Source organism: Schistocerca serialis, chromosome 3 (genome assembly GCF_023864345.2).
Source record: "Schistocerca serialis cubense isolate TAMUIC-IGC-003099 chromosome 3, iqSchSeri2.2, whole genome shotgun sequence".
Taxonomy (NCBI): domain Eukaryota; kingdom Metazoa; phylum Arthropoda; class Insecta; order Orthoptera; family Acrididae; genus Schistocerca; species Schistocerca serialis.
In genome coordinates this window covers 450,761,324-450,787,910 of record NC_064640.1, presented here as the reverse complement: position 1 = coordinate 450,787,910, position 26,587 = coordinate 450,761,324, and the positions used below count along the sequence as shown (strand labels likewise).

Genomic DNA, 26,587 nt, shown 5'->3' with positions numbered 1-26,587 from the left:
ACATGCTCGTCTTAGTATTATCGCACACGTCCCATTACGGTTGTTTTATAGTTTACAATCAATGTTCGAGTATCCCAGCGCCAACTTCATTATGCTGATACATCGCCTAATATCTATCCCCGTGTGTGAAGACAACTTCCAAATGTAAATAAACGCAATCAAACAATAGTACCAAAGAATGTCAACCCTTCTACTTTACTGGACTCCGCAAAATGCAGAAACAACAGGTGTACTGTCTTCTTTACCTTGTCCTTGACCTGCCACCTTAAGAATACAATAAATGTTGCACAGTTCCATACTTAGGAAAAGTCTCACTGCATGTGGCCAGAAACCTTATATCCAGAAACGTAAAAACATCATTTTATGTGCACAACACTCTTGGACACTTTCTGCCCAATGATGAAGACAGCACTCCAGCTTTGGAAAATAGTGGAATATATAAAATTACTCGTAATTGTGATAAATTCTATATATGTCGGTCTGGCAGGACAATACGTGCCCATTTGAAGGAACACCACAAAGTTGGAAACTCTGCTTTTGCATACCACCTGCCTAAAGAAGCTATAATGACTAGGTGGAACTTGAAGTATTACATCACATCCATAAAGGAAAGAAGATGAACTATTTTGAAATAATGGAAATTAATAAACACATGTCCATCAACCCAAGCTTAATTCTCAATGACCACACACAGTTCCCTTACTCCCTACTTCTAGCTCCAGATACTACTCATAATTCCATCAAAGCCATGTTGTAATTAGCCCTCTTACTCACATGCCTGATTTTGTTTATTATAATTTTTATAAAATCTCTCGTTGTCATAAAAATATTTTCGAATTATATTATCACTTCTACTTCACTCACCTGCTTGAGATCACTATTATATCTTTTCTGTTTGTAATTTAGGATCTATTAAAGACAAGATTATTTTGTTCAGCCACTTATTTGGACTATGTGACCAAAGTTTATTGTTCAATTATTTTCTTCTACATACAACTGTTGATATTTGTCTATAGAGTGTCACTTAATGTGTCACATATTTTACGTTAGTGAAACAATCTTGCTTCCCATTTACACTGAAATGTCCCCACATGTTTATTCCTAATTCTAACATTAAAATTTTTCATCTCTGTAATTTGAGATGCTCTATACATGCACTGGTTTAAAATATTTGATCCAACATAATTTCGCTTCATCACACACTTATTTTTGTACCTGATGATGGTGTTTTCTAAAAGAAAACAGAAACTGTGAGTTCTCTAAGAAGCACATCGGATTCACTCTGATAATCTCTTCGTCCAGTCCATTTTCGTACCCATTTCCTCTACTCAAATTTTTTTATCTCTTCTTCCGCCTCTTACAGGATAATCTTTCCAGCAATATGCAATGCTTGATTCACACTCTCTGTCTCACTCGTCTTGGAGTACAAACTCTACAGCGTGTGTATTAGAGCTACAAAATCACTCACCACCTGAGAAAATTAGTGACCTACTATGAACCAGCCATCAAGCCAATTCGTGCTCCCGTACCGTGCTCCCCTGCCCTGCTTTTATTTCCCTTTAAAAATAAGTGTTCGTTAACATGTATACCGCGATAATTGTGTATTCTTTGCTACTCGTTGAGTGAAATTTTAATTTTTATAAACCTATCGCAAACTAATATGATGTCTCCTTCTGGTACACATCTTTTTCAGTCAGAATGATCCTGTGTAAAAAGCCAACCTTCTATTTGCCTGACACCCGACTCAAAGACCACCGAGAAGTTTTCACTGGAGGTGAAAAAACGGACAACGAGGACATACTAGCTGTAGCTTCGTTCAAGATATTTCGGTAGCTATGGAATCACCCCATGGTGAAGAGCATAGTGCACTTCCATAACTTTCTACACATACCATCGACTATGCTAAGTATCATGTCAGATTATGTATCAGAGACTACATACATGCGGGAAAAGTGAGTTGTCAATACAGAAATCGTGTTTCCTGACTGAATGTGTTCACAGAGAGAACTGATACGTCCGAATGAGACAAGGCTGCAGAGACCCATCTTCTTCGAGTACTCTGTCAGAGAGATGCCAGACAGAGATTCATTGGAAGAATCCTAAGAAAATATCATTAATCTAGGAAAGAAGTTACTTGCGAAACATTCGTTACCAACCCCTTAGTATTGCTCATTACATCTGGAACCCTTACATAATAATATTAATACAGAAGACAAAGATGATCCAATGGCACGCTTTGTCACGGCTTCGTTTAGCAGGCGCCAAGATCACTATTGAGATGCTAACAAAATCAGATAACAGACGCTACAAGAGGGGCATGGTGTATCACAGAAAGGTTTACTGTTAAAATTGCCAGATCATACTTGCCACAGAGAGTCGGGTAACATAGAACTTACTTCCACATTCATGTAGCGCACCCACCACCAGAGCTTGTGCGAAATTAGTGCTCATGCGGAGACCTACTTACAGTCTCACTATTTCTGAATGGGACAGTAAAGCTGGAAAATAATGGTGATACGAAAAGTACCCTCAGACACCCACCATAATGTCGTTTATGAAGTATACAGGGTGAAGGAAAAAAGGTATTCCATGAGAGATGGTATATAAGCCAAAAAGAACAAAAATTTCCAATAATTATGGCCTCTAAAATGCAAATCTTAAGAGCTGTGAATAGGCTTGCCAGACTGAACTCGAGGCATGCCTAGAGACCAGTCAATAGGCCACGGACATTTGTGTAATTCGGGACAGAATTTGTTAAACTGATTTTGGAGTATTCTTACAGTTACAGTTTGTGCTGAGGTAATAAAATTAACTTCTACTACTACTAATCACATACTAGTGCTGCCATTACAACTAACCGAACCCATACCAACCCAAAGAAAAAAATAGTAAAAAATTACTGCTATAAATGCATACCTTATTATTAATGTTTTTTGAGGTTCTCGCTGCAAGAGCCTTGTTTTTAAGAACCAAGCCGTAGAAATCTTCACATGTCATTCTTAAATTCATCTGAACACAAATCTCGGCTTACCCAAGTGCAATGGATATTCTGTTTCTACCATTCGACCATGACGCACACATTAAACTCCGGCCGGCCACGTCGTCCCAAACTTTCCCGGCCGCGCGTGGGCCCAACCTCGGGCTGTTTCGGATTCGCTCGGTTCTTCTTGGAAGTACCCCATAAGGCGTGACATTTTATTTAGGATTGCCATGTGACATTTCTTGATCAGCACGACTGTCTTCAGTTCGGCAAAATCGTGGTGTCAGCGCTGTTTACCCTTTGTTATTTGTGAGAGATATGAAGGATGTTCACAGGCCCGGTGACTGTTCGCATAAAAAGAAGCAGCCATCGATCTATCGTCAAAAGCCTTTACAAATGAATGGGAATGACAGAAGAGATGGATGAGAGTTTTCAGTATTTATTACCCTGTTGCGTAATTGACGTGTACAGCAAATTTGTTATGAAACGACATTTAATTCCTGAGGTAGGTATAAAATATCATCCGAAATTGTGCTAAACGCATTCTCTGGAAATTATTTCGAACAGTTAGTTCATGAGCCCACGCGAATAGTACACGGTTGTGAAACCACACTTGAACTCTCAGCAACAAATAATCCTGAGTTAATAACCACCGATGTACAGATTAGTGAACACAGGGTTGTCGTTGCGAGAGTGAATACTGTAATCCCCAAATCCTCGAAAAATAAGCGAAAAATATACCTATTCAAAAAAGCAGATAAACATTCACTTGACGCCTTCCTGAGAGTCAATCTCCACTCACTCCAAATTAATAATATAACTGTAGACCAGATGTGGCTTAAATTCAAAGAAATAGTATCGGCAGCAAGTCAGAGGTTTATACCAAATAAACTAACAAACGACGGAGCTGATGCTCCTTGGTACACAAAACGGGTTAGAACACTGTTGCAGATACAACGAAACAAACAAGCCAGATTTAAACAGACGCAAAATCCTCAAGAATGGCGATCCTTTACAGATGCTTGAAACTTAGCGCTGAGTTCAATGCGAGACGCCTATAAGTTTCCACAACGAAACTTTGTCTCGAAACCTGGAAGAAAATCCAAAGAGATTCTGGTGGTATGTGAAGTATGTTAGCGGTAACAAACAATCCATGCCTTTTCTGCGCGATAACAATGGAGATACTATCGAAGACAGTGCTGCCAAAGCAGATTTACTAAACACAGCCTTCCGAAATACCTTCACAAAAGAAGACGAAGTAAATATTCCAGAATTCGAATCGAGAACAGCTGCCAACATGAGTAACGTAGAAGTAAATATCCTCGGAGTAGTGAAGCAACTCAAATCACTTAATAAAAGCAAGTTTTCTGGTCCAGACTGTATACCAATTAGGTTCCTTTCGGAGTATGCTGATGCATTAGCTCCGTACTTAACAATCATATACAACCGTTCGCTCGACGAAACATCCGTACCCAAAGATTGGAAAGTTGCACAGCTCACACCAACATTCAAGAAAGGTAGTAAGAGTAATTCACTACCACACATATCGTTAACGTCGATGTGCAGCAGGATTTTAGAACATATATTGTGTTTGAACATTATGAATTACCTCGAATGAAACGGTCTATTGACACACAGTCAACATGGGTTTAGAAAACATCGTTCCTGTGAAATACAACTAGCTCTTTATTGACATGAAGTGCTGAGTGCTATTGACAAAGGATTTCAGATCGATTCCGTATTCCTGGATTTTCGGATGGCTTTTGACGCTGTACCACACAAACGGCTCGTAGGGAATTTGCGTGCTTATGGAATATCGTCTCAGTTATGTGACTGGATTTGCGAATTCTTGTCAGAGACGTCACAGTTCGTAGTAATAGACGGAAAGTAAAACAGAAGTGATTTTAGGCGTTCCCCAAGGTAGTGTTATAGGCCCTTTGCTGTTCCTTATCTATATAAACTATTTGGGAGACAATTTGAGCAATCGTCTTCGGTTACACGATAAATCAGTCTAATCTAAAAGCCGTAATTTCAAGTAAATACCCAGGTAATACAATTACGAACAACTTAAATTGGAAAGAACACATAGATAATGTTGTGGGGAAGGCTAACCAAAGTCTGCGTTTTATTGGCAGGACACTCAGAAAATGTGACAGACCTACTAAGGAGACTGCCTACACTACGCTTGTCCGTCCTCTTTTAGAATACTGCTGCGCGGTGTGGGACCCTTTCCAGTTAGGACTGACGGAGTACATCGAAAAAGTTGAAAGAAAGGCAGCGCGTTTTGTATTATCGCGAAATATGGGAGAGAGTGTAACAGAAATGATACAGGATTTGGGCTGGAAATCATTAAAAGAAAGGCGTTTTTCGTTGCAACGGAATCTTCTTACGAAATTCCGATCACCAACTTTCTCCTCCGAATGCGAAAATATTTTGTTGTCACCGACCTACATAGGGCGGAACGATCACCGCGACAAAATAAGGGAAATCAGAGCTCGTACGGAAAGATATAGGTGTTCAAAAACTTTCGTGCTAATTTTTTAGACATGGAGCACGTGAATAAACTGAATTGAATTTCAAAAGTCGCACGCATTATTCCACTATCTTTTGGAACAGTTTTCGATGGAACTGAGGGAAGAGTATGGAGAATTTGTATATTTCTGCAAAGTATGTTGGTTAAGTCATGGAGCATGCCTGGCACGATTTGTCCATTCAAAGACCATTGTTGCTGGGTTTTTGAAGGAAAAAGGAGTGTAGGAGCGAAAATTAGAACATCCGGAATGGATGCAGACCTCGCATTTGCGTGTAATTGACTGCACACTGCCATTCGTAAGACATAGCAAGGTGAGGAACAACTTATTTCTTTTTTGATGCTGATCAGCAGTGTAACTGCCGATTTAAATACAAATCCTTTAACGTTAAAATTGTGCAGGACGTCTACGTCTTCCCTCAGGGGCAGTTTGCACGTCTCCATAATGAGTTTGCAGATGCGATGAAATGTTTCCATCTGGATAGGTGTACGAAAGGCGTTATTTTCGATTACGAAACTAAATAGGTGACCATTACCTGGCAATCTGAGTCCGAAAATCTGTGAACTTGTCTCCATATGTCAGTATGCCGAGAGTTTGTACCAGATAAAAAAATATATTATTTCTTCAGCACACCAAAAATAATTAAGTAATACTGAAAATGTGTTTCGTTTATGATCTCTGTTGTTGAGAAATATGAAACCAAATCGTATGCAGTACGACTGCGTTACCATTTACATATGGCGCGTTCGCCATTTACTCGTCATCCCTCTCTTATCGCTCAGACAGCGTGGCACGACAGTGCGGGAAATGATGAGATCGACTGAGCGGTATGTCACGCGGCTTAGGGCATGGTTCGCGAGCCGGATTCTTGGCCATTCTCGCACTGAACACTCATTCAACGTGCACGCTACTGACCGGACTCGCGAGGACATACTGCATTATTTTGAACAGATTTGGTGCATCTGCATTTTCGGAAAACACACTCTACCATTATGACAATTATTATCCAGCCTATCAAGGTCCGAGAGTACCGATTTCAAAACAGGAATCCCAAGATACAGTTTTTCCATCGATAGTAATTTTCAATTTCTTTCCCACTTCAGCCAAGTCAATAAATGAATACTTATTCTTTGTAAGCGCTCAAAAGACATATTAACTTTAAATTCGTAAAACTTATCCTCCTTAGCTGTTTGTTTCTTCACTTCAACCATAACCTCATGAACATTTGTGGAAAGTGTATCCTCTTTTTCCAAAAGTCTAATTGCCTTAGAAAATACAGGTAAAGTCGCTTTTAAATAATACGGAAAACGCTCTGGCAATATTAGTTGGTACCATTTTATTTCGTGTTGTCCTGAACTAATGAATTTCCAAATTAGAGGGGTTGTTTTTTCTTCGCCCCTTGCTACACAATGCATCTTTAAAGCTCGCCACAGCATAACAAAACGCTCCACAATTGAGTGCAAAGGAACATGGCATAAGAATGTATCGCAATATTTCACTATAGTCATGCTGAGGAATCTGGCCACATGAGTTTAGTTCCCCCCAATTTTTTGATGATAATGAAAAGTCTGAATATATTTTGAAAACTACACTTTCTACACCATATTTTAGAAGCTTGAATCCAAATTCAGCACAGCTGGGTAATATATAACAACATGGGACTTAACATCTGAGGTCATCAGTCCCCTAGAATTTAGAACTACTTGAATCTAACTAACCTAAGGACATCACACATATCCATGCCCGAGGCAGGATTCGAACCTGCGACCGTAGCAGTCGAGCGGTTCCAGACTGAAGCGCCTAGAACCGCTCGGTCACCAAGGCCGACATAACAACAACAATGACTGGCTTTGACTCAGTTGGCACTTTGTTCTTTGAATCTGGTAAAGACTGAAATATGTTTACCGAAATTAACTGTATCATATTCGGCTAACTTAGAAACTGCATTGTTTGGTGTTAAACCATTTTTCAATAAAATAGACTTTACTTTATTTGAATTGGCTTTCAGAGATTCATTTGATTGAAACCAAGAACTTTGTGACATTTTCCCTTATATTTGGAGAAGTACGCTATCGGTTAATGATTCTCATTGCCCTTATTTCAAGCATCTGAAACTAATGAAAATGAATCATTTTGCTCTAATTCCCTTAGTATCTTCTCGTTTTAGCATAAGGCTGAAACACATTTTTTAGTAACGCCTTTCTTTTAGTTCGGCCGCATCTTACTTTCGTTGCTACAGGGGAGTCTTTGAAAACATGTGGATATAACTTATTACCACAATCTTGAGAATTGTAAGAATGGTGGTGTAAGTCAAAGGTAATTCCATTCCAGTGATTTTGTCGTCTCCTACAGAAAATTGTTTTGGAAATAATTTAAGAAGAGAATAAGTTTCCTTTTGTGTGATGATATTCGCTTTGTGTCTTTCTGATCGTAAATGTTTATTCATGGCCTTCACGCTGTCATATTCAGCAGTAAATGAGATGCTGCATATTCTGCAGTTACAGGTACACTCATCAATATGAACTTTTATTCTGAATTATGAAAGCTAGTCTGTTCAGGCACGATCCGAACACTCCAACAGTTGCTGGAAAACTGATAACTGACAATGAACGAACGAACACAAAAAATAAACGTCGCCGGTTGACACATTGCCGAGACTTATCAGTGTTCCTTTATTAACGTGCTAGCCGAATATTAAAAACGCAGCAATGAAACTTTGTCATGAAAAGAATGGAATTGTAGCGTTCTGTTACAATAAGCAATAATCACTCGAAGAAATTTATTCAAACCATTAAAGAGTATCGTCACATTCAAGCCCTTAGATTATAGTCATTGCCCCTAAAACCGGGAAAATTCATTCCAAATTCGGATTCCCCGGGTAGCACACGGTGGACCCACTCGCTTCAGAACCTGGACGAAATAGAAAGAGAAAAAAGATGTGCGTTCCGACTTAAGTCACGAGAAATCTCGTGTAGATGGTACTGCTGCATACTTCTCCAACACCGCTTTTTCATTCCAGCAACATGTCAAAATAATATGTGTCGTGGCAGCTCCTCGTAAACAGTGAATCGAACAACGCCACGTTTTTCAAATGTTGTTTGTGCGGCCTTTTTAATATATTTCAGCGACCCCGCCCAATTATCAGGATCAAATAAGATGGGTAGAACACCAGAAGGTATGTTTACCATATTTTAACTGATATAATGACGTATATCGACTTAAAAATTTATTCGAATCCATATTATCCGAAATCGTCAGTTACAAAATTTCCTCTACGTCGCTCCACTTTTGTAAATACCTCTCCTACTAAGTTAAAAGTATTGCTAACGAGTTCAAATGTATTTGCACGCGCATATTCGCTCGTGTTTGGTGTATGGTCATTTTTGTACAGTGCTGCGGTGCCACAGGGAAAACAATTATTGTGCAATAATGCGGAATATTTTGCAGTAATGCACAATATTGTGGAAATTAGTGTGCAATAACGAACAATAATTAATATTTTACTTAACAATCATTTAAGTAATTTCTTAACTACTGACCAGTAAATTAATAAACTATGTATTGTGGATAATACTGCGATGAACGTTTTGTAAGATTTCTTTTTCAGGATCTACTTCCCATTCAAAAACCTGCACACATATGCAAATATTTCACTTTGTGCAAGATGTATAGCGTCAGATACTGACAGTAAAGTTGCGGCTGTATAGTCAAAATTGACTGAAGTCGTAGGCACTCCGTTCCTACTGACTGCTGCATAAGAAAAGCAATTGCTATTAATCTTGTGAAATTGTGGACGAGGTAGAAACAGGCTCAACGGAAACGCGACCTATTTTCACGTTGCCAATGAACAGTCTTTGGACAGATCAATTACATTTGTTGGGGGTACCTTCGGCATTCATATTATCATTCATTTGAACAATTCGTGCTTTATATTAATGTGATCATATTAATTTTGCATTATAGATTGCAGTAGCCACAGAACAGCAGCTCAGAAAAAGACTGAAAGAGAGACGTTTTGTCAGAATCGTTCCCCATCCGACGACGTTACAGGAAAAAGGAAGCGTCGCAGGATGCAGGAACTCATCGACCAGCAGAGCCGAGTTGATGTACGTTACACAATTGAGTCTTCGTTCAGATGGTGCCCCTGCAGCCTCCAGTTTACTGAAAGTGGCTACATCATATTCGCCCGACGAGCGAACAAATACCAGATACCAGAAGGCGTGGCAAGAAGCATAGAGACCAGTGCTGAAAGAGATATCTGCCAACGTAACTCTAAATTTTGTTACCTCGGATAAAATGACTAAGGCAACATATCTCGTGGTACCGGATGTGACGAATAAGAACCATCGTATGCCATAGTTACCCGCCAAAAACGAGTATCACGGTAACTGACAGCACGGCCGAGGTGCAGCTACAGGCCCTGCTGGACCATATTTCAATGACGTTGATTGACGTGGCGAAAAAAAAAATATCCTGATAGATTTCAACTTTCTTTACAACTTGATTTATAAGGGGGCTGGGAAGGATCAATTGGTAAAGTATACAAGCAAAACTATGTCAACGAGAACAGTAGTGATGCTAATGTTTTCTTCACTTTGTTCGTACCTTTGGATCTACATCTACAACGATACTCCACAATCCACGTTACGGAGTGTGGCGGAGGGTACCCTGTACCATTGCTAGCCATTTTCTTTCTTGTTCCCCTCGCAAATAGAACGGAGGAAAAACGCCTGACTATGTGCCTCCGGAGGAGCCCTAATTTCTCGTATCTTCTCTTCATGGTCCTTACGTGCAATGTATGTTGGAGGCAACAGAATCGTTCTGCAGTCAAGTTCAAATACCGGTTCGCTAAATTTTCTCAACAATGTTTCTCGGAAAGAACATTGCCTTCCCTCCAGGGATTCCCACTTGATTTCCCGAAGCACATGTGCAACACTTGCGTGTTTTCCGAACCTACCAGTAACCATCCTAGCAGCCCGACGCTAAATTACTTCAATGTCTTCCCTTAATACTCGATCAGTAATCAAGAATAGATAGCACTAGCGTCCTACATGCGGTCTCCTTTACAGATGAACTGCACTTTCCTATAATTCTCTCAATAAACCGAAGTCGACTATTCGCCTTTCCTATCACAATCCCACATGCTCGTTCCAGTTCATATCGCTTTGCTTCGTTTTGCCCATATATTTAAACGACGCGTCTGTGTCAAGCAGGACACTACTAACGCTGTATCGGAACATTCCAGGTTTGGTTCTCGTACTCATCAGCATTAACTCACATTTTTCCACATTTAGACCTACCTTCCATTCATCACACAAACCAGAAACTTTTTCTAAGTCATCTTGTATCTTATTACTTATAAGATGATATTACTTATCATCTTAAGTCTCAGCTTCGACACCTTACTGTGCACCACAGCATCATCGGCAAACAACAACAGATTGCTGTCTACCCTGACCGCCAGATCATTTATGTATACAGAGAATAACAGGGTTCTTACTGCTGTGTCTGACAAAGGAGATAAAAGTCTTATTTGGAAAAATCCGAATCCATCATAGACGCATTTTTGCAGGCCGCTCTGAATGCAATTTTTGAAAGAGTACGTGCTCTGAAACAATACATGAAAAACCAGAGTCAGTTTCTTGAAAATGACAGAAACATAGTGATTAAATATCATTTGGTCTTAACTATGGTCAATGGCAAAGTGAAAATATTGTGACGGTCACTTTACTGCTAGCTCAACGTTGTTACATTTATAAGGTGACATCCAAACAGTTCAATAATATAGATTCACTCGTGGATAAGGAGATCAACTCCGCCAAACTTATTCTAGGAGTATCTTCACTTGAGGCCTGGATAAAGTTTAAGGAATGGTTTACAAATTTAGCTTTCAAGAAAGGCTATGACGAAAAGGAGAAAACATGGCAGAGCGTCTCGCGGCTCTCAAAAAAATGGTTCAAATGGCTCTAAGCACTATAGGACTTAACATCTGAAGTCATCAGTCCCCTAGACTGAGAACTATTTAAACCTAACTAACCTAAGGACATCACACACATCCATGCCCGAGGCAGGATTCGAACCTGAGACCGTAGCAGCAACGCGGTTCCGGACTGAAGCGCCTAGAACTGCTCGGCCACAGCGGCCGGCATCGCGGCTCTCAAAGTGAAAATTCAAAGCGATTTCAGACACAATTACGGTTTGCTCACCAACCTTCCCAAAAGTGAGTGGGAACAATAAATGATGATAAAATGCTAAGGGTATTTTGACGATGTGCCGTTAATTGCACTAATTTTGTGGATTGACGAAGAGCTGAAGACGGAAAGCAAACTAATCTTGCAGACAATGGCAAGCGGGTGTATCATCGATGTCGAGAAATTTAAAGACAGACGTTATACGACTAATACTCATGGTACGCATTGCCAACATCCGTCCAAATAGTTATGATTCACAGATATTCCATAATCGAAGCTGCTCCATTGCCGATTGCCCCGCTTTCTGAAGATGCGGAGGGAGTTCTGCATAAGGATATTCGGCATCAGCGGAAATATGTTATATGCAAATATTCCCTTACAAACGATGCATGAGCTATGAGCCGGCCGCAGTGGCCGAGCGGTTCTAGGCGCTACAGTCTGGAACTACAAGACCGCTACGGTCGCAGGTTCGAATCCTGCCTCGGGCATGGCTGTGTGTGATGTCCTTAGGTTAGTTAGGTTTAAGTAGTTCTAAGTTCTAGGGGACTGATGACCTCAGCAGTTAAGTCCCATAGTGCTCAGAGCCATTTGAACCATGAGCTATGCCCTCAGCTTCTGGCGTCTTCAGATCCACTCATCTCAAGCTTTCAGAAAATTACGGAAGAAAATAAACAGATACTACCTGAGGTAAAAGATCTTGTTTTCGAACCATATCCCAGTGAACAAGCCAACAGTGACGCTTGTGGTAGCGATAATGACACAACCAACGAGTGTGACCATCATTTCGATAGAAAAATGTAAACACATTTCAGTACACCAATTCTAGCCTCAAATTCGTTGTCAGCGACCTCAAAATACTCTGTACCCAAAATTTTAATCGAATCCGCTGAATTCATGATTTTTGATCCATAATTTTGGATCCGAAATTATTAATTTTCTAATTCCGACAACATATTCATGATCAGTGACCCAGAAAATCTAAAAAGAACGCAGTTTTGTAGGATTTTGTATCCATTTTCATCTCGCCCAGCAATTTGGCTCACTGTGTGGTGCAAAGACACAATAACAATTCTAGCTATATGCACTTGATTATCTTTTCTACTGTGAAATATATTTTTTCCACCTCAAGCTCTTTTCTATTACGAAAGACCTGCAATACGCAGTAACAAATAAGGGAACAGTCCTCTGTTATTGTCCATGGATACGTTGTTGTTGTCGTTGTGGTCTTCAGTCCTGAGCCGGCCGAAGTGGCCGTGCGGTTAAAGGCGCTGCAGTCTGGAACCGCAAGACCGCAACGGTCGCAGGTTCGAATCCTGCCTCGGGCATGGATGTTTGTGATGTCCTTAGGTTAGTTAGGTTTAAATAGTTCTAAGTTCTAGGGGATTAATGACCTCAGCAGTTGAGTCCCATAGTGCTCAGAGCCATCTTCAGTCCTGAGACTGGTTTGATGCAGCTGCCCTCCAATGCTAAATTTGTGATCCCTTGATGCCTCAGAACATGTCCTACCAACCGATCCCTTCTTCTTGTCAATTTGTGCCACAAACTCCTCTCCTCCCCAACTCTATTCAGTACGTCCTCATTAGTTATGTGATCTACCCATCTAATCTTCAGCATTCTTCTGTAGCACCACATTTCGAAAGCTTCTATTCTCTTCTTGTCCAAAATATTTATCGTCCATGTTTCACTTCCATACATAGCTACACTCCATACAAATATTTTCAGAAACGAGTTCCTGATACTTAAATCTATACTCGATGTTAACAAATTTCTCTTCTTCACAAACGCTTTCCTTGCCATTGACAGTCTGCATTTTATATCCTCTCTACTTCGACCATCATCAGTTATTTTGCTCCCCAAATAGCAAAACTCCGTTACTAATGTAATTATCTCATTTCCTAATCTAATTCCCTCAGCATCACCCGACTTAATTCGACTACATTCCATTATCTTCGTTTTGCTTTTGTTGATGTTCATCTTATATCCTCCTTTCAAGACACTGTCCATTCCGTTCAACTGCTCTTCCAAGTCCTTTGCTGTCTCTGACAAAATTACAATGTCATCGGCGAACCTCAAAGTTTTTATTTCTTCTCCATGGATTTTAATACCTACTCCGAATTTTTCTTTTGTTTCCTTCACTGCTTGCTCAATATACAGATTGAATAACATCGTGGAGAGGCTACAACCCTGCAGCTGTGACTTATTAAACTGATAGTCCGGTAATTTTCACATCTGTCAATACCTGCTTTCTTTGGGATTGGAATTATTATATTTTTCTTGAAGTATGAGGCTATTTCACCTGTCTCATACATCTTGCTCACCAGATGGTAGAGTTTTGTCAGGAATGGCTATCCCAAGCCCGTCAGTAGTTCTAATGGAATGTTGTCTACTCCCGGGGCCTTGTTTCGACTTAGGTCTTTCAGTGCTCTGTCAAACTCTTCACGCAGTATCGTATCTCCCATTTCATCTTCATCTACATCCTCTTCCATTTCCATAATATTGTCCTCAAGTACATCGCCCTTGTATAGACCCTTTATATACTCCTTCCACCTTGCTGCTTTCCCTTCTTTGCTTAGAACTGGGTTTCCATCTGAGCTCATGATATTCATATAAGTGGTTCTCTTTTCTCCAAAGGATCTTTAATTTTCCTGTAGGCAGTATCTTTCTTACCCCTCATGATATAAGCCTCTACAGCCTTACATTTGTCCTCTAGCCATCCCTGCTTAGCCATTTTGCTCTTCCTGTCGATCTCATTTTTGAGACGTTTGTATTCCTTTTTGCCTGCTTCATTTACTGCATTTTTATATTTTCTCCTTTCATCAATTAAATTCAATATTTCTTCTGTTACCCAAGGATTTCTATTAGCCCTCGTCCTTTTACCTACTTGATCCTCCGCTGCCTTCACTACTTCATCCCTCAAAGCTACCCATTCTTCTTCTACTGTATTTCTTTCCTCCATTCGTGACAATTGTTCCCTTATGCTCTCCCTGAAACTCTGTACAACCTCTGGTTTAGTCAGTTTATCCAGGTCCCATTTCCTTAAATTCCTACCTTTTTGCACTTTCTTCAGGTTTAATCTACAGTTCATACCCAATAGATTGTGATCAGAGTCCACATCTGCCCCTGGAAATGTCTCACAATTTAAAACCTGGTTCCTAAATCTCTGCCTTACCATTATAGAATCGACCTGATACCTTCTAGTGTCTCAAGGATTCTTCCATGTATACAACCATCTTTTATGATTCTTGAACCAAGTGTTAGCTATGATTAAGTTATGTTCTGTGCAAAATTCTACCAGACGGCTTCCTCTTTCATTTCTTACCCCCAATCCATATTCACCTGCTATGTTTCCTTCTGTCCTTTCTCCTACTCTCGAATTCCAGTCACCCATGACTATTAAATTTTCAACTCCCTTCACTACCTGAATAATTTCGTTTATCTCATCATACATTTTATCAATTTCTTCATCGTCTGCAGAGCTAGTTGGCATATAAACTTGTACTATTGTAGTAGGCATGGGCTTCGTGTCTATCTTGGCCACAATAATGGGTTCACTATGCTGTTTGTAGTAGCTTACCCGCACTCCTATTTTTTTATTCATTATTAAACCTACTCCTGCATTACCCCTATTTGATTTTGTATTTATAACTCTGTATTCACCTGACCAAAAGTCTTGTTCCTCCTGCCACCGAACTTCACTAATTCCCACTATATCTAACTTGAACCTATCCATTTCCCTTTTTAAATTTTCCAACCTACCTGCCCTATTAAGGGATCTGACATTCCACGCTCCGATCCGTAGAACGCCAGTTTTCTTTCTCCTGATAACAACGTCCTCCTGAGTAGTCCCCGCCCGGAGATCCGAATGGGGGACTATTTTACCTCCGGAATATTTCCATCATCCAGACTGTTGCCCCTGCAACTACTGAAAAGGCTGCTGCCCCTCTTCAGGAACAACAAGTTTGTCTGGCCTCTCGACAGATACCCCTCCGTTGTGGTTGCACCTACGGTACGGCCATCTGTATCTCTGAGGCACGCAAGCCTCCCCACCGACGGCAAAGTCCATGGTTCATAGGGGGTCCATGGATACACCATGCTGTAAAAATCTATTAATTTTATAGCAATGGAGATACTACTGAAGACAGTCCTGCCAAAGCAGAGTTACTAAACACAGCCTTCCGAAATGCCTTCACAAAAGAAGACGAAGTAAATATTCCAGAATTCGAATTAAGAAGAGCTACCAACATGAGTGACGTAGAAGTAAATATTCTCGGAGTAGTGAAGCAACCTAAATGAGTTAATAAAAGCAAGTCTTCTGGTCCAGACTGTATACCAATTAGGTTCCTTACTTAACATTCATATACAACCGTTCGCTCGACGAAAGATCCGTACCCAAAGACTGGAAAGTTGCACAGCTCACACCAATATTCAAGAAACGTAGTAGGAGTAATTCACTTAATTACAGCCCCATATCATTGACGTCGATAAGCAACAGGATTTTGGAGCATATATTATCTTCGAACATTACGAATTACCTCGAAGAAAACAGTCTATTGACACACAGTCAACATGGTTTCGAAAACATAGTTCTTGTGAAACACAACTAGCTCTTTATTCGCATGAAGTGTTGAGAGCTATTGACAAGGGATTTCAGATCGATTTCGTATTTCTGGATTTCGGGAAGGCTTTTGACACTGTACCACACCAGCGGCTTGTAGTGAAATTGCGTGCTTATGGAATATCGTCTCAGTTATGTGACAAGATTTGTGGTTTCCTGCAGGCCGCTGTGGCCGAGCGATTCTAGGAGCTTCAGGCCGGTTGCAGGTTCGAATCCTGCCTCGGGCATGGATGTGTGTGATGTCCTTAGGTTAGTTAGGTTTAAGTAGTTCTAAGTCTAGGGGACTGATGACCTCAGATGTCAAGTCTCATAGTGCTTAGAGCCATTTGAACCATTTTTTGTGATTTCCTGTCAGAGAGGTCACAGTTCGTAGTAAACTGACTGAAAAGACATCGAGTTAAGCAGATGTGATTTCTGGCGTTCCCCATGGTAGTGTTATAGGCCCTTTGTTGTTCCTTATCTGTATAAACGATTTGGGAGACAATCTGAGCAGCCGTCTTAGGTTGTTTGCAGATGACGCTGTCGTTTATCGACTAATCAAGTCATCAGAAGATCAAAACAAATTGCTAAACGATTTAGAAAAGATATCTAAATGGTGCGAAAATTGGCAGTTGACCCTAAATAACAAAAAGTGTGAGGTCATCCACATGAGTGCGAAGAGGAATTCGTTAAACTTCGATACACGATAAATCAGTCAAATCTAAAGGCCGTAAATGCAACTAAATACCTAGGCATTACAATTGCAAACAACTGAAATTGGAAGGAACACATAGAAAATGTTGTAGGGAACGCTAACCAAGGACTGTGTTTTATTGGCAGGATACTTAGAAAATGTAACAGATCTACCACGGAGACTGCCTACACTACGCTTGGCCGTCCTCTTAGAATACTGCTGCGCGGTGTGGGATCCTTTCCAGATAGGACTGACGGAGTACATCGAAAAAGTTCAAAGACGGGCAGCACGTTTTGTATTATCGCGAAGTATTGAAGAGAGTGTCACTGAAATGATACAGGATTTGGGCTGGATATCATTAAAAGAAAAGCGTTTTTCGTTGCAACGGAATCTTCTCACGAAATTCCAATCACCAACTTTCTCCTCCGAATGCGAAAATATTTTGCTGACACCGACCTACGTAGGGAGAAACGATCACCACGATACAGACAGGGAAATCAGAGCTCGTACGGAAAGACATCGGTGTTCTTTCTTTCCGCGCGTCATACGAGATTGGAATAATAGAGAATTGTGAAGGTGGTTCGATGAACCCTCTGATAGGCACTTAAATGTGATTTGCAGAGTATCTATGTAGATTTAGATGTAGATGTGTTGTTACTGCGAACTGTATTCATTGTTATTGGTAAGTGTGACGCTTACATTAGTTATAATGTTACCAGTCTGTGTTGTGTTTGTGAAAGGCTTCTACACTCCATTACCGCACACAAAAATTCTCACAACTACAGGAAACTACATAATATGTGGCTGTATGTGCCAGAAAAAACATTTGAACAAAACGGAAACAATATTGTTTTTGTTCAGGCACGAAAATACAGCGCTATCGGTGAGAGAATTAGGAAACAAACATAGGGGGAGAGGGAAACATTTTCAGACAAGAACACACATGCCCCCGTAATACGAAATATTCTCCGCCCTTGGTGAACAATAATGGCAACTCTACGGCATTACGTCGTCAATTCTATGCAGCAGCATTTAACTTGAACGATATTCCAAAGCCTTACCGCATAACTGTTGTCTGTTGCAACCAGATTAAAGAAAAGTTGACGGCAACGCTAATCTGGCCAAATATTCCCGTTAAATACAGCCCATCTAAACGTAACTTAACGATCGGTGGCGATAGCGATACCTGCTCACTAGACTGGGCCGTGTTCATAATTCAGTGGCAGTAGTATTTCTTTAACTGTTGTCCTCAGCAACGCTTTGTAAGTAGTTGCTCCCAATTTCTTCCAGCACGCCCAAGCGCAGTCAGGTTGGTATTCCATCACCGACCGAGATGTCTCCAGACACGTCATTCCCGGTCAACGGGGCTCAATTTGAAATGAGACTCATCACTTAAGGATATTCTGCTCCAGTCAATGAGATGCCAGGTGGAATACATGTATAGAGATGCCCTGGACAGCATTGGGTCACCAACATGACTGTCCACTGCCATACGGTCCGACAACCAGGATACCTTTTGTTATCATCCGCGGCACCCTTACAGCACACTGCTACATCGATAGTGTAGTATGCCCCATTTTGTTGCGCTTCATGGCAAGCCATCCTGGGCTTACATTTCAATAAGATAATTCGGGGCCACACACGGAGAAAGTTTATACTGATTTTCTTCGTGCGACGGAATCTTCTCACGAAATTCCAATCACCAACTTTCTCCTCCTATTTTGTTGACACCGACTTACATAAGGAGGAACGATCACCAAGATAAAATAAGGGGAATCAGAGCTCGCACGGAAAGATATATGTGTTCGTTCTTTCCGCACACTATACAAGATTGGAACAATAGAGAATTGTGAAGGTAGTTCGATGGACCCTCTGCCAGGCACTTAAATGTGATTTGCAGAGTATCTGTGTAGCTGTAGATGTAGATGCCAAACCCTACATTGGTCAGCATGATCGCCAGATCTCTCCCCAGCTGAGAAAGTTTGTAGCATTTTGTGCAGGGACATCCAACCAGCTCGGATATCGACGGTCTAAGGCACCAGTTGGACATAATTTGCAACGATAACCCTCAGGAAGAAGTCCAACAACGCTGTTAATCAATGCACAGTCGAATAAATACTTGTATAAGTGTCAGACGTGAACCATCGCGTTGTTGACTTGCTCATTTAATTTTTCTGAAAATGATCATTTTTTTGTCTGTATATGTACATTACATCTACTAACGGAGTTGGACATGTAAAATATGTGGCCACATAGAACTGTCACTATGTCTACATAGTCAGAATCGTACATTGCACCAAAGCTGTATCCTGAAAATCGCATCGCCACGAAGGCAGCATGCAACAAATATCACATTGGATTGATGTGTATAACATGCTTTGCTACAGGGTGTGGTGCGTCTGTGGTGACGCATAGTTGGCGGAGAACCAATGGAAACGCTGAGGACGACGTAAGAATATATCTTCATTTCATCTTCAATTCCACATGAGGCAGGCTCGCCTCTCCCCCTGAGCCCTGGACGGTGCAGGTTGCGTCAGATGCTATGGCAATGCTGCATCAGGACTCTGGCCTGGCTGTGAAGGCAAGGCCACGGCCAGATGCGACAGCGGTGTTTTTTCTGTGGAGTGACAAGCCACGCGGCGTCCTCGCTGCCCTTCGCTTCTCGTTGGTGGAGGCGGCTGTGCGTAGGGCTCGACGATGCCCTTCGGAGATGCGGCAGATGGCGGCTGGCGTTGTGATACTGAATCCCTCCCTGGGCCACTGCATCAGCGGCTACAGACACGCACAGCAGGCCAAGTGGACTGTGGGACCAAGTCCCATGAAAGATCCAATGCAGTGGCAGACGCAGCCTGGTTTTGCAACGGAGGCTGCTGGTGGGACTTCCCAGTCTTCTTGCGTTGCTCCAGCATCATAATGCAGCTATTCAGTAAAGACCAAGTCCCTGAATGAATAACGTCCTGTCCTTAAATTCAGCCTCATTTATACTCCATCATTGTCCATTTGTTTCTCTGAAACCTGGTGTCCAGTCACATTGCTCATAAAAAAGAGACTGGCTTGAGTGCAGTGGCAGCGACGCTCTTACAACGTCATTCTCTGTCGCATGGGGATATGTACGACTGTGCTCAGCTGTACTTGTTTTGTATCTCACTTAGGTATCTGTTACTGTGCCCCACTTTTCGATATAGCATCGCTGACGTCCAGCGCTGTTACCGCAATACTCTGTGCTGACCTCCATCTACTTTCAGTCTCTTACACTAAAGATTTAATACTTTTACCAGACATTGGGTAATGCCACTACGCAATGTAGCAGAAGTAACACCATCTACATTCTGTATATAAGAGTTTCTCATTCAGAATGTTGTTTGTTTCAGAGATGATCGCGTTATGCCCCATGATCGTATTATGCCCCATGTACAAAGAGAACTGTATATCAGAATGTGTCAGAATTTGACAGTGGCAGGATCGTGACCACTCAAAACAGTACTTTATCGTTCCATGATGTTGCTGCTTGCAATGATCGGCATCCAACGACTGTCAAGCAGAAACGAAATTGATGGGTTCCATAGATTCCTATTCAGCACCGTGTGGGATCTAAAAATCATATATGTATTCCTTGAATCAGGGAATGAGTATTTTTGCTACAGTACAAGTACCTTCACAGAGAGTGTGATGACGTCTTGAGCACTATAGACTACCAGCGTGGTGACCACTGTTGCTGTTTACGTAGATACAGCAGCAGAGGGAGGCGTGGTGACAACACTAGACACAGGAGTGGCATCATATCGTCTTTTGTGCGTATAGCATCACGGTTTCCAGCTTGCCCGTCATTTTAATACATGCCCCAACGCCTGGCATGATCCTAATGAGTGCCATTGGGTTCAGATCATGACCATATACGGTTTTCATGGACAGTAGTCGCTTCATTGCCGACGCCCTAAGACCGGAGACAATGCCATAGCTCTGAGGCTCCATTACGTTATCTTTCAGCAAGATGACGCAAGACCAATGGTGACTACGCTGTCCAGACCTACCTCTACAGAGAGAACATACGACTGTAGTCATAGGTAGTACTTTCTCCCTGGAAACATTTGGTTATGGGATGCCAAGAGACTGGCATGCCTGCTCTTTCCAGCCACTACGATTGGTATATAACTGAAGCAGCATGTAGTGATGCACCCCATCTGTCATTCAAGCTCAGTTTAGCTTCATGCCCTGCCGTAATACAGCCATCAATCCTGCCAGAAGTGGCAACTCTGTGTACTTCTTAGACGAGTCACATTAATGTAACCACTTAACAAAAGCTTGAATGACCACCGTTTGCAGCACAAGATGTGGAGAGAAAGTCAGTGATGTTCTGCAGGGTACCAAGAGGAATATGGAGTCATGGTCAAATGCGCTAGGTTTCCCAGTTGATCATCCATGGCTGAAACAACCGATCGATTGGATTTAATCAGGGGAGTTTGATGGCAAGGTGACTACAGTACACTCATCCTCTTCGAACCACACACATACGCTGCAAGCTGTGTGACACATTGCTTCATCCTGCTTGTAGATGCCATCATGTCAAACTGCATATAGGGGTGGGTATGGTCCCGAAGGACAGGTGGATACATGGACTTGTGTTGATCCATTGTGCCTCCAGAATCACGAGATTTTCCAGCGAATGCCACGATAACATACCCCTGATCATAAGGCTCCCTCTTGGTTGCAGAGTGTTTCTTTTCCGGCGCTTCGTGCTGTACATGCCAACGGCCATCCATCTGATGGGAATAAAATGTGATTCATCTTAAGAGGCCAGTGGACACCAGTTGCGGTATTTTCACTCAAATTACAGCCTTTGCCGGCAATCAATAGCAGGCAGCATGAGTGCATGAGCTAGGCACCTGCTGCAGAGGCCCATACACAGAGAATGGTAGTTCAGGAGACATTGTTGGTAGCCCCTTGGGGCATCTTTGCGGTCACTTGCTTAACAGTTGCACGTCTATTTGCCCATACACATCTCCACAGTCTTCGTTCACCTTGGTCATCTATGGCCTGTGGTGCACTGCCGGTTTTGGATAGCGCCATTCTGCCGGGCGCGACAGGCCTATACCTTAACAATAATGACCCACGAACAGTTCACAAACTTAGCCATTTCAGAAATGCTTTCACCGCTGTCAGAAAGCCAATGATCAAGCCCCTGTTGGACATCATATAAATGATTCCTTTTCTGCATTACGATAACGACTCCACTGTTTTTCACATCTCCACAACACGCTTTATATACCCTCTACTGCTAGTGCTGTCACCTATCGTCTGTGAGTGGTTATTGCATGCTGACATCGAACACAGAATTTGGTCAATTAATGTTACTGTTCCATGTAACTTTCGGAGCCTGTAAACTTCCAAGCCACCAACAGACTTAATCACGCACCCTTCCTATGATACTGTATGCGCACTATAAGTAAAATGTCATTCTTTTCTATCTTTCCTGATGATTCGTTTGAATGGCCAGCAGTGTATTTACGATTGTCCTTACAATGTCCTGCCAGGATATCATCAACGATAACCATTGATGGATTCTGATTTCTGTTCCAAAACAATGTTTGCATGTAAGTCCATATTTTGCAAGAGTTGCAAATCTCAATCTAGTACTGGGTTTCCCATTAACTCACATTTCAGCGCATAATGTGTCATCCTGCAGTGTAGTTGTTTTCTCATTTCTGAAGTGGGGCTTTCTGGTTTTGCACGGAGGATAATTACTAAATGAAACTAATATACATTAAAAGAACATGATAGAAAGGTTGGAGTAACGTTCAAAACCCCATCATTCTGGTTTTCCACAGCGTGACCACCATAGACGTTAACTAAACAATGAAACTAGTCTTCGTTCAATGACGATGTTAGAAGAAAAAAAAGGAACGTTGGGATTCAAATGCCCTTCGACAATGGCATTATTACATACAGAATACTTCCCCAGTGAGAGAGGAATGGGGAAGGAATTCAGCTCCACGTCATCTGAAGAATTGTTCTGGCAGTTGCCTGAAGCGATTCAAGGGGACCACAGATAACGTTAATCTGACAGGCTGAATACTTGAACGATGCTTTTACTGAAAGCAAATCTAGTATCTGAAGCAGAAATAAATTATTGTTCATTCAACTCATTATACTGAAGAAGTCAAATCTATATTGGCGCTTTGTACACGAATTACTAACATTATAAATTGTTGATCAGCGTACTGCAACGTAAGTCTGTTTTAAAATACTTAGAGGAATCAAGAAATGTAGTAACTACACAAGCCAACAAGAAATACTTTTTTGTGTCTCGGATTTTAGAACCGATTTCAGCTGTAGTTGGGATACTGAATCTAAATTTGAAATCAGTTTTCCTCTATCCGCTCCACTTTTTTAGTTCAGTGCTGTTTAACACGCACTTATACACGAAATTTGCAGTTGTAACTCCGTTTTGTGCCATTCTAAATGAGTTGTACATTTTTGTATTTGTGTTGTTGAATAGAAATAAAATTCGTTAAAGTAGAAACTGTGTATATCATCCTTATGTGCTTTGCTACTTATGTTGAGCATACATGTTGAAAGAAAACAGAAGACTTATTAATGATTTTGTAAAGAGTTTGGCACAAAAACGACGACAAAGTGTGAAATTTGGCGTTCAGTTGGTTGGGAGGGAATCAAGAAACATTTCCAATGAGTATTATATGTGAAGACTAGTGTTGTCTCTCTGATACTAATGCAGATGACAGTGATTATGAGGGTATGGCATCAGTTCCTAAGAGTTTCAACTGGGATGAATTAATGAGCTCGCCAGAGATCTCAAGCTGTCAAAAGGAGCTTCTGAATTACTGGCTTCTTGGTTGAACTACATAAATGTGTTGGAACAAGGAACCAAAATTACCTTTTACCACAGAAGAAAAAATGGTCTGCTACCCGTCTCCCTCATTAAATGGTCCAGCTGAGACAATATATCACCGATGAGACATTCCAATTAAAATGAGCCTCTACTGTATATACATAACAGTACAGTTATTTGGAAATCTTATGCCCCTTTTTAGCTAAAGTTCGTTTCTGCTATTTTATTGCAGTGGAACTTCGTGAAAAATAGACTCATTCAAGATCTAATCAGACAGTTTGTAGAATAAAAAAGAGTACTCACGTTGTTTCATTGAGAAGCGGGATCATGTTGTTTCATTGAGAAGCGGGATCATCGTTTAATTTGGGTATGAATAGGCCTTCAGCTTCTTTACTAGGCAGTGAAGATACTATTTCTTAATATTTATTCTTGATTTATTTCTCAAGCAGTTTGTCACCCATAGCAAAACACAATACACGATTTTCCTTAATGTGAGAATTTTTATCAGTCAACAAGATGACAAAAGCTCAGTCCCATCACGAAAACCATTTTTTACATTAAAGTAGTTCTTTTACACGTGACTCTTTTACGGTTTTTGAGTAGTCTGAATACTATTGTCTGACGAATAATAAATTACGATTTTCTATAGCTCATATGAGACTTGGGATATGTATATGCTCATGCTGCCTTTCGCGAGAAATTGTATAAATGAAACAAAATCTAATAGAAACGTTTAAACTTACCAATTCTTTTTAAATATAGACTTTCGCAAAGTGTCATCTGTAGGATTACTAATATTCGTAATTTCAAGTTTTAATGTTTTAACTCGAGATAAAATTGTAAATTTGGAAAAGAATATTATTTGGAAAATACTTCAAAGTACCACATATGAAAAAGCTGTAAATCCCGTACTTTACGGACTAAATCGGAATAAATGTCACCCAAATGGATGTGGAATCGTATCTTTCGGTGATCCAGGATGCTGTCTCAACCCTTTCATCTTGATTTGTTATACTCTCAAGAACACAATATCGTGTTTCGTCACGAAATTAGAGTGTATCTGAGTAAATGGATCTTCCTGCAGGTTTTCCTGATGATTTGATCCTATCTATTGACGGCTCAAAGAGAACTTTGAAATGTGTGCTAATACTCAATGGTAACAATTCAGTTGAATACCAGCTGCTCACTGAGTGACTTATAAATGGTTAATTTATTCCTTGTTTATCAAAGTGGTCACACCAAATATCCTTGCTTCTTGTGCCTATGGAAGAACAGAGACAAATCTGACCATTGGGTTACAGAATAATGGCAAAAACTCTCTAAGTTGAGTATGGAAAGAGTTAAAGCAGAACAATATGACGATCCAAAAATAAGGCAACTCATTAAGGATCCCTCCGAAGTCGACAATGAGTCTGAATGAAAGGTCTCGCTTCATTTCTTGCAGTTGTCGGACATTTTCTGGGCAAGCGAGAAGTTGAAACTATGTTGAACTGGTAAGCGAGATGCATAATATTTCAAATCCCTTGGGTGCAACATGAGTTGAGTTGCGCTATTTACCACTTAAACCTTTTTCTTGAAAATTTAAGAGACGCCAGTAAGGAACAAGATGAAAGTTTACATCAGCAGATAAAACCTATGGAGGACCCGTAACAAGGAAGATCGGACATGCACATGATGTCTGATTACTGCTGGAATTTCGAAATAGACTGCTCCAAAATACATTCAAATATGTCACGGAAAAAAAGCTTCTGAAATGTTCAGGGGCTAGACGGTTTCATCAATGCCTTTTTCCTTTATTTTGCATAAATTAATATTTTTATAATATACTAGTATAACTACTGTGTCATTTTATATTTGAACTATGCACTTAAAACAGTATAAGATATATTTCACTAAAATCTTGAATTTTAGAAATTTGAGCTCCCCTGTAAGTATTAATGCCATGTTGGAATTCAGGCCATGAAATTCTTAGAAAGTAGCTTGAAATACCTCAGTACCTGTATTATGTAAATAAGTAATTCTCTACGTGAATCTAAAGGCTACCGTTTTCAGTCAAGACTAGGTAATGCGATTATTCTAAGAAAGCAGAAGCGTTATTAAACATGTCCTTGGATTTTTAGCAAGCTCGTTATCCTTGCTCTATGGTAATGAAGGTTAGAGTTTAAGATGCCTTGAATCAGAATTATTACAAAGGTGCAGTATCTCATTTGAAAGGACAGTGGGAAAGCAATTATCAGTAACCATGTTTAAGGAGCCATCACATCATTCACGTGAAATGAGTTAAAGAGTTGTTAATCTTCATGAATGAGAGTCCAGTATTCCCATGGCTGCTCCACAGTTCACATCAAATACAATGTTGACTACTGATGTGCTGTGGATATCGTTTATTATCTGTTGTTGGAATCTGATGAAGGAACCAGTTTTGGGAAGTACTCGAACATGAGAAGTTGACCACATCAAAAATAATTACCTATCATGAACCGGTCAACAGGTACGAGATTATAATATTTGACAATTCGAAGGTCTCGTGATAAAATAAAACGTTAAAAACTACACAGACGGCATTCACTATAATCACCAAATCTCATCACCAAAACGCATGGAGGTGACGACGTGGGATGACCCAGTAGTCACAGTTCGGAGAACAGCGTTTCATAGCCCTGTCAGGCCATCGACATTTAGGTTTCCTGCAGTTTTCCAAGCATAAGCTTAGGCTGAGGAATTATGAGAAATAAACCTAAATGTGAATG

At 40.7% G+C, this 26,587-nt stretch overlaps 1 protein-coding gene across 1 annotated transcript in view; it reads right to left on the bottom strand.

Annotated features, from left to right (window-relative positions):
* LOC126470349 (uncharacterized protein K02A2.6-like) overlaps window positions 1-26,587 on the bottom strand; it is a 186,704-nt gene that overhangs the window by 19,757 nt on the left and 140,360 nt on the right. The window lies entirely within an intron of this gene.